The following is a 13,219-nucleotide window of genomic DNA, read 5'->3' on the forward strand; positions in this document are numbered from 1 at the left end:
AAAAGAATGATGATGGGTTTCAGCGCTGTGGGTTTTTCAAGAGCTCTTACATTTCAGAACGAGGATTCAGGGAGACCCAGAAGAGCCACTGAAGGATGTTTGATAAGTGCAGCTCTCAGTAAGAATTTAAAGTAAGTAAGTATTTCAGAGACTGGGTGTGGTATTAACAGCTTAGCAAGACTATCAAGGGAAAAAATATATAGCCATCATTTTAAAATAGAGCACAGATTGGCATGTTGTAGGTATGGTCAGAATAGTTTCTGGTATGTCCTAAACTGCTTTTTTTTTGTTTTGTTATTTCCTAAAATCATCCCAAATATTGATAAAAATTAAATATGTAAAATAAAACATAATGTTCTGAAGCTGTTGCTCTCCTCATGTTCCTGTTGTGACAAATGTTCTGTCCTCAAACACCAATTAATATGAAGAGACGAGGATAATGGGAGTGTGAGGGAAGTGTGAAGGGATGAGAGACTTGTGGTGTTACCACAACTAATGAGCTATGACACACTGCAGTTATATGATCAAGTTTGTGTGTGTGTGTGTGTGTGTGTGTGTGTGTGTGTTCATGTATGTGTGTTGCAACAGTTTACCTATCCCATTCAAAGCCAAAGCGAAGGGACAGATTTACTGGGAGGACTGCAGACAACACACACACATACACACACACACTGCCAGTGTGGCAGGTTGGCAGCAGTACACAGAGGTTTGAGGATAAGTGTTTGATCCACACTGACCTTTAGTTTAGCTCCAATTCGCCTCTCCTCTCCTGTTAATCCCTACATATCCCTCCCTCCATCCTTCTCTTCTTTTCTGTCCGCCTCCAGCATCCTGCTTCTTTCCATTTCATTTAATTCTTAAAACATATGAACAAAACTGTCATATATCAGACTTTGATCTGGGACTGCAAATTCTCATCTGTTATTTGTCTTCACTGTTGAAGATTAATAACCATATTAGCCTTTTTACAACACCAGACTTTGGAAAAAGACTTTTTGAAATAAGAATCACTTCATCAATCTAGTCCTGTAGGGAAAGTTTTCATACTCATGGCCCAAGATTAAGATCCTCATCCTTGAGGACGTTCTCCTGTAAAGGTTCATTCTGTTTGTCAATGACCTACACTCTCCTGTTACACCTTTAAGTCTCTCCAGTCTTCTTAAACCTTTTAATGAGCTATAACACCCTGATTTTCAGGTCTGGTTTATTTAAGCCTTGTACCAAATCTATACAATAAAAACACTTAAACAATTAGAATACTGCCATAAAACTTATGACCTCTTAAACAAATTAGTTGAATATGAATTAATATTCTCTTAGCTTAGCTACTTCTAACCAAATAAATAACCAGACATCACACTGGAAGCAGTTTTAGCATAAATTAATGTTATTTACTTTGAGAATAAACAAAATTAAATGAATGTTATTCTTTTCCTAAGTTTTTTTTTCTTCCCATCAATAACTAAAAACTTAAAAGTTATCTAATTCATTTTTACACCAAGCTCACCGATTTCACCCAATAGGGCGGTCCTCACATCTCTGAAAACGCCCGACTAAATTTTCAAATGCCCGATCAAATTTCCAAACTGACCACATATATATAATTAATATATATATAATATATAATTACAATTCTAGAGTGAAAATTGTCACAGATGTGGGCCTGGCTCAGTATATCTGCCGTTGTCAATTTCTGGCGCGAAACACATTCTGGGATACTTAGCTGTCCCAAGTCCACGCGAGTTACATCCCAATGTACTTGGGTAGATGTAGACTTGGGCTATGACTGATGACGTTTCACAGGTCTGCAAGAACACAAGTACAGAGAAGAACACAGATTGAGAAACTACTACAGACTACATACTTACTTGTACAAACTTCACCTACATTACAGATTGCAACTTAGTCAGTCAAGGCACCGAAAACATAACAGTCGCTCACTTCCTCACTCTCTCGCTACCTGCACATCCCTGTGTTCCACCCACCTCAACCAATGTGTGAGTGACTAGTGATGACAATGAACTCTTCACAATAAAACAGAGTATTTATAACTATGCATCTGAATAGTTATTTTCTTTATGTATTTATTACACTGTACCCTTTTAACCTTTCATGAACTAATATTGTATATGTAGGAGATATCTTTGACTTAACATTACTTTTATTACAACATGTTTTTTTTTTTTAACCCAGTTACAGATAAAAAAAAAAAGAATTGTTGTTCCTCCCATTCTAAAACACTGAAAAATAAAAAATAAATAATATATCTAGAAAAACTTTTGTATACATACATATATATATATATATATATATATATATATATATATATATACAAAAAATACAAATATATATATATATATATATATATATATATATATATATATATATATATATATACAAAAAAATCAACTACAGGGCATAGTCAGTAGCAATTGATAAATATAAGTACCAGCTAGTGTTCAAGTTGTCCAGTGTCACAGGGGCCAATGCTGAGAACTAATAAAATGTACAGATAATAAATAAGATGCTAAAACCACATTTAGATTTGCATTAAAACATTTTAATTGTCTATATTAATTGTGCAGTATAAGGGTGTGTATTTAGGAGTTCAGAGTGAGCAGTGCTTGGGTGTTAGGGGGGAAGTAGGCAGACTGGATGTGATTTGGGGGGGCACAATATGTTCATGATTTTGACCACCTGGGGGAAGAAGCTGTGATGGGGGTCTCTGGTGATTCTGTTATTATCTGGTGTGGTAAGTCTCCACTAGGTTGCCAGTGATCTTCCTCGCAATTTTCACCATCCTGTTCAGCGTGTACTGTTTGGTCACTTTGCAGTTACTGAACCAGGAGGTGATGGAGTAGGTCAGAATAGTGGGTAGAGCCGCTGTGGGGCTTATTTAATCATGGCCATGGTGTTAATTGACCAGGTCAGGTGTCATCCAGGAACACCGCCACAAACTTTGTACCTTTGTTCCTTGTGCAGAGCATGTAGCTCCAGAATTGTTTCCTCTTTGTAATAGAGTAAAGGCATTTTATGTTTTTTAAAAAATATTCACAACTCAGTAACAGTATTGCCTACCTTAAGTACCATATTTTCCGCACTATAGGACGCACTGGATTATAAGGCGCACTGTCAATGAATGGTCTATTTTTGAACTTTTTTCATATATAAAGCGCACCGGACTATAAGGCGCATTAAGCGAAACAAAACAGTCAGATAAGTCAGTCAAACTTTATTGAACGCGTTCACAATAACTCTCAACATTATTCAAACGTTAATGAGCGTGTTCACAATAACTCCCAACCTTGTTGTAACACGTAAAAGAAACACAGTCTGATACCGCTAAATCAAACGTTAGCGTATTCACAATAACTCTCAAAATTGTTCAGTTATAACACGTAAAATACAACACAATACACTCACTTTTTCAGCTCATTCCTCGTCCACATAGCCATAACACAATAGCCGTAATGCTGCAAGCGGTGCGGCTTTGTAGTTTACCAAAGTCGTACTAAAACATTTTGACAGAGCGCCGTGAGCGCCATGTACCACACAAAATCACTTCGAGGTCAGTAAGCATTACCAGAATGAATCCATATATAAGGCGCTCCGGATTATAAGGCGCACTGTCGTTTTTTGAGAAAATTAAAGGCTTTTAAGTGCGTCTTATAGTCCGGAAAATACGGTATTGTAAACAATAAAGTATTGAATGGCCAGATTCAGCACTTGCAAACAATAAAACTTCAGGACGGCAAAAGACACAAGGGACAAAGACAAATGAAAAGCACATTACACTCTAAATGTAACTGCGGAATCAAACTCAAGAGGTGATTCATTCATACTACACCAGTTCTCTTCTCTGAACCTCCTGATCATGGTGGTTACAGAGGGTTGTACGCTTTGTCCTGCTTCCCTCACTGTAAATATTGTTTATGGTTTTAGTTTTAAGAGTGACTAATTCAATAAATGGGTTCAGGCCACTGAGCAATTGGTTCAAATAATGGAATTTAGCTTTTGGTTTTAGCAATTCAGAAAAAAAGGGGAAAAAACCCCAAAACATTTGATTAATTCATTAAAATATATTCATGAACAAAGGTTTGCATCTTAACTTCAATCTGTATATGTCATGCAGATGACAAACAGGAAACATGAAGATGACAAACAGGAAACGTGTCCAGCCACTGTATTCTCCTCTGGGGGAACAGTCTAAGTCCAGGGATCAGGCATCAGCTCTGTCCGTCACGCTGCCCCCCACTCACCCGAACTCTACTGAGTCGGTGTTGCCCCGGGAGAGACTACACTACTCCACTGTCACTGACTGAAGAGGGCTGACAAACTGTGTGTGTGTGTGTGTCTGTGTGTGTGTTATAGTATAGGTTATAGTAGGGAGTGTTTGCAGCCTGCAGTATTGCCAACTTAGCACACTGTCTCTAGATTTAGAGACTTTTTTTCAAACAGATTTGGTATAAACCTGGTACATGATTGGGGACTTAAGGCGACACCTCTTGTTGTGGGCACACTACCAAGCTGCTCTGGGTCCGTGGCTGCTCAGGACCTGTAGGGAAGCAGGAACTCCACTACACTGCGTCTTGCCTCCATTACGGCAACATGTATCATTACTGCTAAAGGAGGCAGAGGGATAACTAAACATAAGACACACTGAACAAGAGAGAGCAGGAGAGAGGGAGGAGGTCATCGGTAACTGCTAAAGAAACTAGCAGATCTTAACTGCATGTAAACAACAGAAACACCAGTAACGTTATAAAATGAGGATTTGACCATAGCCATATACTAGCCTAATCTAACCCAGTCTTGTTTTCTTTCATTTTGGCATGGTGGTCGGTCTGGGCTTATGCTGTATTTCAGAACTAAACACATTACCATAGTTGTTGAATACACCAAAAATAGTTGCATAATTTCATAGCTAATTCATTAAAAAAATACAAAAAGTGTAGATTCTGTTATCAGTTTTCTAAAAAGCACCATCTTCTGCCTCTGGTTGTTGTTAGTGGCACATCTAATAGAATGTTAATCTTTCTCACCAAAATATAACTTCTCTCCTTTAATTTCTAAGTCCATGAGCCTGTACCTTGGACTTTTTATTTTCTAACACAGTTGTTCATTCTTCAGTTGTACTGATAATTGAACCATTAGTGTTTCATGTCCATATTTTCAGCCTTGAAATGCTGAAACTGTCAATCATCTCATTTTGTCTATACAGAATATTACAGCTCTCACTCCACAGCACTATTACTGCGATGTATATGTACATTGGACCACACTGTACTTAATTTGTTAAGACAACAGGTAAACGATTTGCAATAACAGAAATTTTAAATGAGCAAAGATCATAAAACAAGGATGTCTCTACTTAAAGTATGATAAAAATATAACAGGGAAATAATGATTTGTCTCTAATAAAGCCTATTTCATTTTTTTCTTCTCACTGATTGAGCATTTATGATAAACACTCTTATCTACAAGTGGATTTTTCCCTCAATGTGATCAGTCTATTTCTGGTCTCATCTTATCTCTTGAGCTCAGGTGGGGCCAATCAGAGTCATCAACTTCAATAACAAGAACGTTCAACAACTAATGAGTTGTCATTGACCTGATGGAACCACACGCGTTCATTCTGTCAGCATTTTTAGTCAAGGAGAAATCATGATCACATACTGATATATGTGATCATGCTGATATAAACTGGTATAGTTTTACGGTACAGGGGTATAGGTTTATAACATCTATGATATGCTCATAGCATAGCAATATCTATACTGTGGATTTTTATATGCTATAAGAAATGTTAACGATACATTTTTAAAAGATATAATCAAGTTTAATAAAACAACATACGTATGCATATATATGTTCTTCTCATTATTTCTAATTCATTTTAAATATGTCTATCTTCCCATTCTAGGAAACTGGTCTCAGACTTCTGGAACTCACTGTATGTAATATCCACATATATTGACAGGCTTTGGGATGGATATATATTTACATAACATGTCTACAATATAAGCATACATATATTAACATATATATTTGTCTGGGTTAGACATATGTCAACAAATTATTGCTATTTCTAATAGGTTCCATATATATTTTTTACATATGTGCTTTTATCTAATATGTACACATGTCATATATGGAAGCTGAATATATGTACATATATTACATTTGTGTATGGGGAATGTAAGAAATCTTGTACTCTCTTGTTATACTCTTACACAGTGTATGACCTTAGCAATTTTAAAAGTAATTGACTGATCATGTTTTCCAGTCATGCACCTTCTTTTTGATTTCTGACTGAATGTCCCCTGTTGCACTTGCTGAGGAACCCAAGAGGCCCTCAGACCCACTGTTGATCATCCCAGCTATAGCAAAAAGAAGATTAAAGACAGACAGGAGGAAGAGAAGAATAAATGGTACAAGATAGTACAAAAGAAAAACAAATAGATTTGAGGTGAGGTTGACTTCACCACCAACACCAGCTAACCCCTTTTAGCTCGGCCTCGAGGAGGCCAGAGAAGCATGCACATATGTCTGGCCTTTGTCTCTGCCTCGCTTCCACTTTTTCCACACACACAAATGCACAAACATGCATCCAGAGACACACAGCAGACCCAAGCACACCTCCATTAGTTCTCGGAGCCTCTGCTCTCTCCATCTGCTCTGTCAGGGTGATAGTTCCATTACAGGCTGATCACTGCAGTCTGAAGCAGATGGATCGTGAGCAGCCACAGGCCCTCCGACACTTGAGTCAGTCTGCGATTTGAAAAGCCACAGAGAAGGTGGATATAAACTCATTTACAAACAGGTGGTGTTTTTTTTCTTTGAGCAAATGCCCTGGTAGTGACTTTTGTGAAGGAATTTAAGATTTTACAAACTAGGAAAATAATTTCTTCATGTAGTTGTGTAATTTCAGAGTCAGGATCATGATTGCTGCCAGTTTCCTGATTTTGAAAATTGAGAAAAGATGTTTAGTAAGGCCTGTGGGAATATTTCGTACAGGCTCAGATATCCATATCCTCCTGCACAAACAAACAATGAATAAATGACAGACATGTTTCAAACTGCAACTATGGGAAGTTATTTTTAATTTTTTGATTTTTTAAAATTTTTTGATTTTAAGATGTGATTATTTATTTACTTCTGAGATGATCATGGAGCAGTCTCATTACTTGCAAGAATGGATTACTAAATGGGTGAAAGAGACAATTGCTCCAAGGTTCAGACAGCCAGGGCCAATTGGTTTTTTGAACTAAAAAAAAGCAGTACAGTCTTTGTAAAAATGGATCTGACATTGTCTAGCTAGCTAATTTTTTTTTGGCTTTGTCTCATAGAGAAGCCCTGTGTCAAAATTAAACTACCACAAACTCAGTGACACAGAAAGAGTAATGAAACTGCCCTACTCTGCTGTCTGCTGCAATGCATGGAGAGGAACTTGGAGGTAACAGCACATATGCAACGTAAAGACAGTGGTAGTTGGGTTTTGGGGGTTGCAAGGGCTGTCTAACAGTTAAATCTGCTCATAACCAATCTGCTGCTGACTGCAGAGTTTAGAGTTTAAAATGGGGCATACATAAACAGTGCTCAGTCCCCTTTCATCAACATCCTTTTCATCCATTAACCCTAAGTGAGGGTCATCAGTGTCAGCATCTTTAAGGGAATATTACCATTAACAACCATGAGATGCTTTGTTGTTAACTGCCATTTGCATCTGTTGGCATGTTGATGCCAAACTTGAGAAGAGTTTCCAGTGGCTCTTGTTTTAGACATGCCAGACACTACACCCTACATAAGCAGTTTACGGTCCTGTGGAAAAATCAATACATATTTCTTAAGCCAGCATTTGACTGACTAAAGAAAAAAAAAGGCCCACATTCAGATTTTGGTTTAGCAGAGATATAGAATATTAGAATATAGTCCTTTATAAATCAGTGTTGAACATGACATATTATGTGTTCAAAAGGCAAGATGACCAAGGTGAGAGGACACTGTCATGTCCCAAGGGCAGTAACAGCAAAAAAGAGAAGAAATCTATACAAAGGAGAGATGGCAAACAGAAGAGCTTTCCATCCTGCTCCCTCACATTGTCTCACCCTCAGTCTTCAACAGTTCCTGTCTGGGTTCTCTCCTTTCTGGTGATAGGAGACAGAGTTCTTCACACTTATCGATTGGTCTCTATTCAACAGAATATATTGAAAGAAAAGAATGTTTGGACCATCTGTGTTTAAAGTGGGTCCTCCACTATTCTCATCCTCCACTACTGAGCCAATATTACAACAAATGCTTTTTGGTGGATTATCGTGATTACTATGCCAACCATCATTCCAATACATCAAGACAAGAGTAATACTGAGACCTTCTCTGAATACTTTATTTACTATATAAAGCATGTACATATCATATCTGAGATCATATCATATGTTTCTACAGGGATATTTTGATGTGGACACTTTGGGTTATGCTTTCATCTATGAGTGGAACTAACTAATATGATCCTGGTGGCAACCACCAGAACAAGTCTAGTGAAACAAAAACAAAACAGAACAGCAATGCCTTAATGGAACAATAACTTTTAAAATTAGCCCCAAGATACATATTGGTACAAGTGAAATTGAAATATTAAAAATATATTAGAAATTAGAAACTTTCCCTCTAGGTAACATGAATACAGCCTGGCTTCTTTAGTTTGTGTCCAGCTGAGAGTAAGAGAATTTTTTCCCACAATTTGCCCCCCACAATCTTCTGAACTGTGCCATCAGAAAAAAAACAAAAAAAGACATCATCGCCCATTTCTGTTCCTTACTGATAGTCAAAAACTGGGTTTTCATCCACCAGTTTTATAGTACATTTTCAATTTACACAGAAAAAAAATTGATTGGAAAACCAAAAATTAGAAAAAAACTCAAAATTTTTTTTATGCTTGGGTGAAGTATAAAAGTTGTGTATCGATTAAAACAAAAATACAAGAGAAGGACAAAGACATTAACCTTCATACTGTCTGCAGACACTTGCCAAAGCAGTAACTGAATTTCAGCTGAATTTCAATCATGGTTTGACTCGTCACATCATTGAGATGCTACACAGTAGAAAAGAAAAGAAAAAGAAAGTTTTATATTCCAGCCTCAAGCAGCAACACAAGTCAAAGCAACTGAGCTTCACAAGACAAATTTCACACAGAATCAGTGCTGCATTTCAATTGCATATGTTCCAATGCAGCGTCATGCCCATCAATGCACAAACACACCAGGGGTACAACTGTTAAGAACTGAAGCCCAGGTCTAACTAAGAAGCACGGTAAAGCGCGAAAAAAACGCTTGCGGATAGATACAGTGAGATGGAAAGAGTAAGTGTGACAGAGAGGAAAAGCAACCTCTGCCTCCTCTGTCTCATCCACTTTACCCTCCTACATTGATCCAGGCCCGGTCAGGGTGGTTTAGGGTTCACTCCCAGCCCGGGGGGGTTAGAGAAGTGGACTTGTGATTGGAAGGTCAGCAGTTCAAAGCCCCACTATGGTATGGGAAATCAGCCAAAGCTGTTCTGTCTCAGTAAATAGAGTTGAAGTGCCCCTGAGCAAGGTGCTTAACCCCTGTCTGTTCCGGCTGCCCAGTGAGGAGGTGGAAACTGGGGTTGGATGGGGCAGTGTTATCTTTACCCCCCTCCTGGAGTTGCTACATTACATTTGTCAGGTTCTCCTATTCGGGGTGACTTACACTGAGTGCCTGGTAGAAAACACCTGCATTTATAAAGGTTGTTGTTCGCAAACCAAAGGGCATCTCTCCCTCAGCACCCTGTTGACAGATGCAACTACAACAGGAAAAAGATTGTTGTTTGGTTATTACCTATATCTGAGTCTTGTGCAGGGGCCCTTTATCAAAGGATAAGATAAGATAAGAAATACTTTATTTATCCCTATAGGAAAATTCAGAATTATCCAGTAGCTTAATCACGTGTTTAGTTAAATTAAGATTGAGTCTGTGTCATTATCCACTCCCTTTGTCTGAGTTGTTAAATAGTCTGATGGCAGTGGGAACAAAGGATTTTCTGAACTGCTCAGTCACGCAGTGCAGAGAGATAAGACGTTGGCTGCTGCTGTAGCTGCTTCTCTGGCTTACAGGGATGTTGTTGAGAGGATGGTCGGTATTGTCCAAGATGGCCTTCATTCTAAAATGCATGTGTCAGTCTTCGATGAGTCCCGACTCCTTCCAAGAACAGACCTATGCTGCTGCCCCAGCAGACCGCAGCATAAAAAAGAGCACTTGTCAGCATTGACTAATAAAACATATGCAGCATTTCACTGTAAACATCAAAGGACCTGAGTTTCCTGAGGAAAAAGAGTCAGCTCTGCCCCTTCCTGCAGATGGCATTTGTGTTCAAAGACCAGTCCAGTTTACTATACCGGTGCACACAAAGGTATTTATAAGTGTGCACCATGGCAATGTCCTTCCCTTGAACATTGACTGGCTGAAGCGTGAGCCTAGACCTGTAAAAGTCATTGACCATCTCCTTGGTCTTGGAGGTGTTCAGAAGGAGGCAGTTCTTGTTGCTCCATTCACTGATATATAGTGTGAGTGTGCCACGACAGCCTAGCACCCAAATGATGGGAAATAACTCACCCTACAGGGACATCAGGCCCGCCAGCCAAATGTAGACATAAACTAACATCATTCGTTGACGGATTGGTAAAAGTATGGTCTTACCTCAGCAACGTATAGATGTAGAGGCTGCAGACGGAACTCGAAGCTTGAAACAATAGATATATTTGGAAACTTCTATTCTTTGTAGCAGCTCTTTTCATGCCAGCAATGACTTCACCTATTAAACACTAAAAAAAAAGACATATAGTAACAAAATAAAAGTTATTATCCTTAAGCTTTTCATCATTTCAAACCTAATTCTTTTTTTTATCGATTGCCATTCATGGTAATTGCATTCTGTAATAACCTCTCAGAAACAAGCACAGGATTCACAGGAAATGATGCTACATGTACTGCAGTGTCACTGTAATGTTGCAACTGCAGCTTTTATGTAATTCTACCTCAGATATCAGCCTCACTCTCCTTCAGCTGTATCAGAGCTGTATTAACTGACTCATTTCTTGTGGCAAACAATGGGACTGAAGCTTCCGGATGCAGTGTATCTGTCCCTGAGGTTAGTGCTGACTTCCAGATACAGCAGTTGCTCCTCCTCTCTTGCATTTCTGACAGAGTAGGTGTTCAAGGTGTGTTTGCTTTCTGCAGTGGTCGATACATATTCTGTTTCCAGTGGAACTCAAACATACCACCAGGAACTGCAGGTGTCTGCAAATCAACCAGGATTAAAATCTCAAGGATTATAATTTTTAATATATAGCCTGAGCAGGAGAAGGGAGCTAAGAGTGAAGTCTGATGTTTTTGTCCCACATTCCCCCAAAAGATTTAAAAGATGGTTGAAGGGTTGAGTCATAATTTCATCATGGAAAAAAAAGAAGAATGCAGTCTTATGAATTATTTTCTGTCTATATCACAACATCGCCCTCTCTTGAATTGGTTAAGCTCTGTGTCCAACAGTAATGTCAAAGCTCTGGCTGCCTTTGTATATTTAATTTTGACAGAAAACACTAGAATGTCATACTTGGCCCATGGGGAGAGACTAAACAACATCCAAAGACAAATCCTGACAGAAAGGATCAAGAAGAGACAAAATGAGCACTTGAAAAGATTCAGCTCAAATAAGAAAAAAAAAAGCTTTTATGTACACATTTTGTTTATCTTCCCTTTCAAAAGAAAGTAGTGCAGAGTCATGGCACTTTCAAAAGGCAGATTTGTTAAAGGTTCTGTGAATGATTGTCACTGCCAATAGATGGCGCACTAGACCACCACCATCTCAGACCAAAACAAATACTTCATCAGCCACACTTCTGGCCTCTGTTTGGCTCCAACCCCCCTCCCACTCTTGTCACCCTTCAGTCAGCAAGGTGTTACGAAGCCCAGTGAAAGCGTTCACTAAACACAGTACAAGGAGCTTAACTGAATAAAGTTACCCTGTGTACATAAGAGCCAACATAAAACAATCTAGCCACAACCATTAGCCCACGCTACCATTGCCCTGATATGCTCCACAGCAGTGCTGAATGCATTAATAATATTGGTAACAGCAAGTTAGCTAATGTTAACATGCCTACTGTAGCCGGTCACCAATGAAAACAGACATGTAGCTTTATCTAGCTTTTCTTCAAGGGGAAGAAAAGCTTCTTCTGAATCAAGCTGGAGCCCTTTAGCAGCTCATAGGGTTCTTCCATCTCAGTGAAGCCAGACCAGTATTGGCTCCACAGTCGGACTGGGAAAGAAATTCAGCCTTATCCTCTTGGACCGCAGTTGCTCCAACAGAGCAGGTAAAAACTTTATGCATGTTTTGACGGGCCACTGCCCGACTGTACAAGTAGTCCCCATGGCCAGTCTGCCTGTGTCTGTGCAGTCAGTATGTCTCATCTCTTTCTTTGCCTGAGGCCTTTTTAGAGGAAAACGTGGTTTCTTGGAGGAAATTCTGGAAGGTGGCTCGCACTTGAATGCTGAGTACTGCACTGCGCCATCTCACCTGTGGGCGGTGCCCGTGTATTTTTAAATGTGGGGAGGACCAACAGTTTAACAGGAGGGACTCACATGCACTAATATGTGCACATACATGAACTAACATGCACACGCTACCAGACTGGCTATCAAAACAAAGAACAGAGAAACTCAGATCACATTACACACAGAGGGGGCGTGGCTTAGTTCTCTGCTCAGGATGCCATCACTTCACTATAGCCTTACATGGAAAATAGTTGTTTGCTGCTGTATTATTGATTAAAATCTTGTTTACAGAACCTTTAAGGCACCACACAGTATCGGTGTTATGGACATTTCTTCTTCTTCTTTGTGGCTAAAACGTCTTGTTGTTATGCATGGCAAGACACAAAAGCAGCATGGTTGGCAAGAAAAAAATACATAAATGACTTTAATTTTGTGCTTATTTGGAACACCAGAGATGAAATAGAAGCTAGGAGGGAGCCCCGAAAATCAGAATGAACTGCCACTTTATTTCAGACTCAGTCTGACATTGTGTTCTTGTTGACTTGCAGTTAGGAAGGTTATTTTGTTTTGTTTTGCCCTTGTCACCATTTTTCTGACGCTACTTTTAATGCATGTAGCTAGGTGGTGATAGCTATTTAGGATGTCCTCACTCT

This window comes from Trachinotus anak, unplaced genomic scaffold (genome assembly GCF_046630095.1).
Source record: "Trachinotus anak isolate AG129_WGS33_773 ecotype Australia unplaced genomic scaffold, CSIRO_AGI_Tana_v1 ptg000014l, whole genome shotgun sequence".
Taxonomy (NCBI): Eukaryota; Metazoa; Chordata; class Actinopteri; order Carangiformes; family Carangidae; genus Trachinotus; species Trachinotus anak.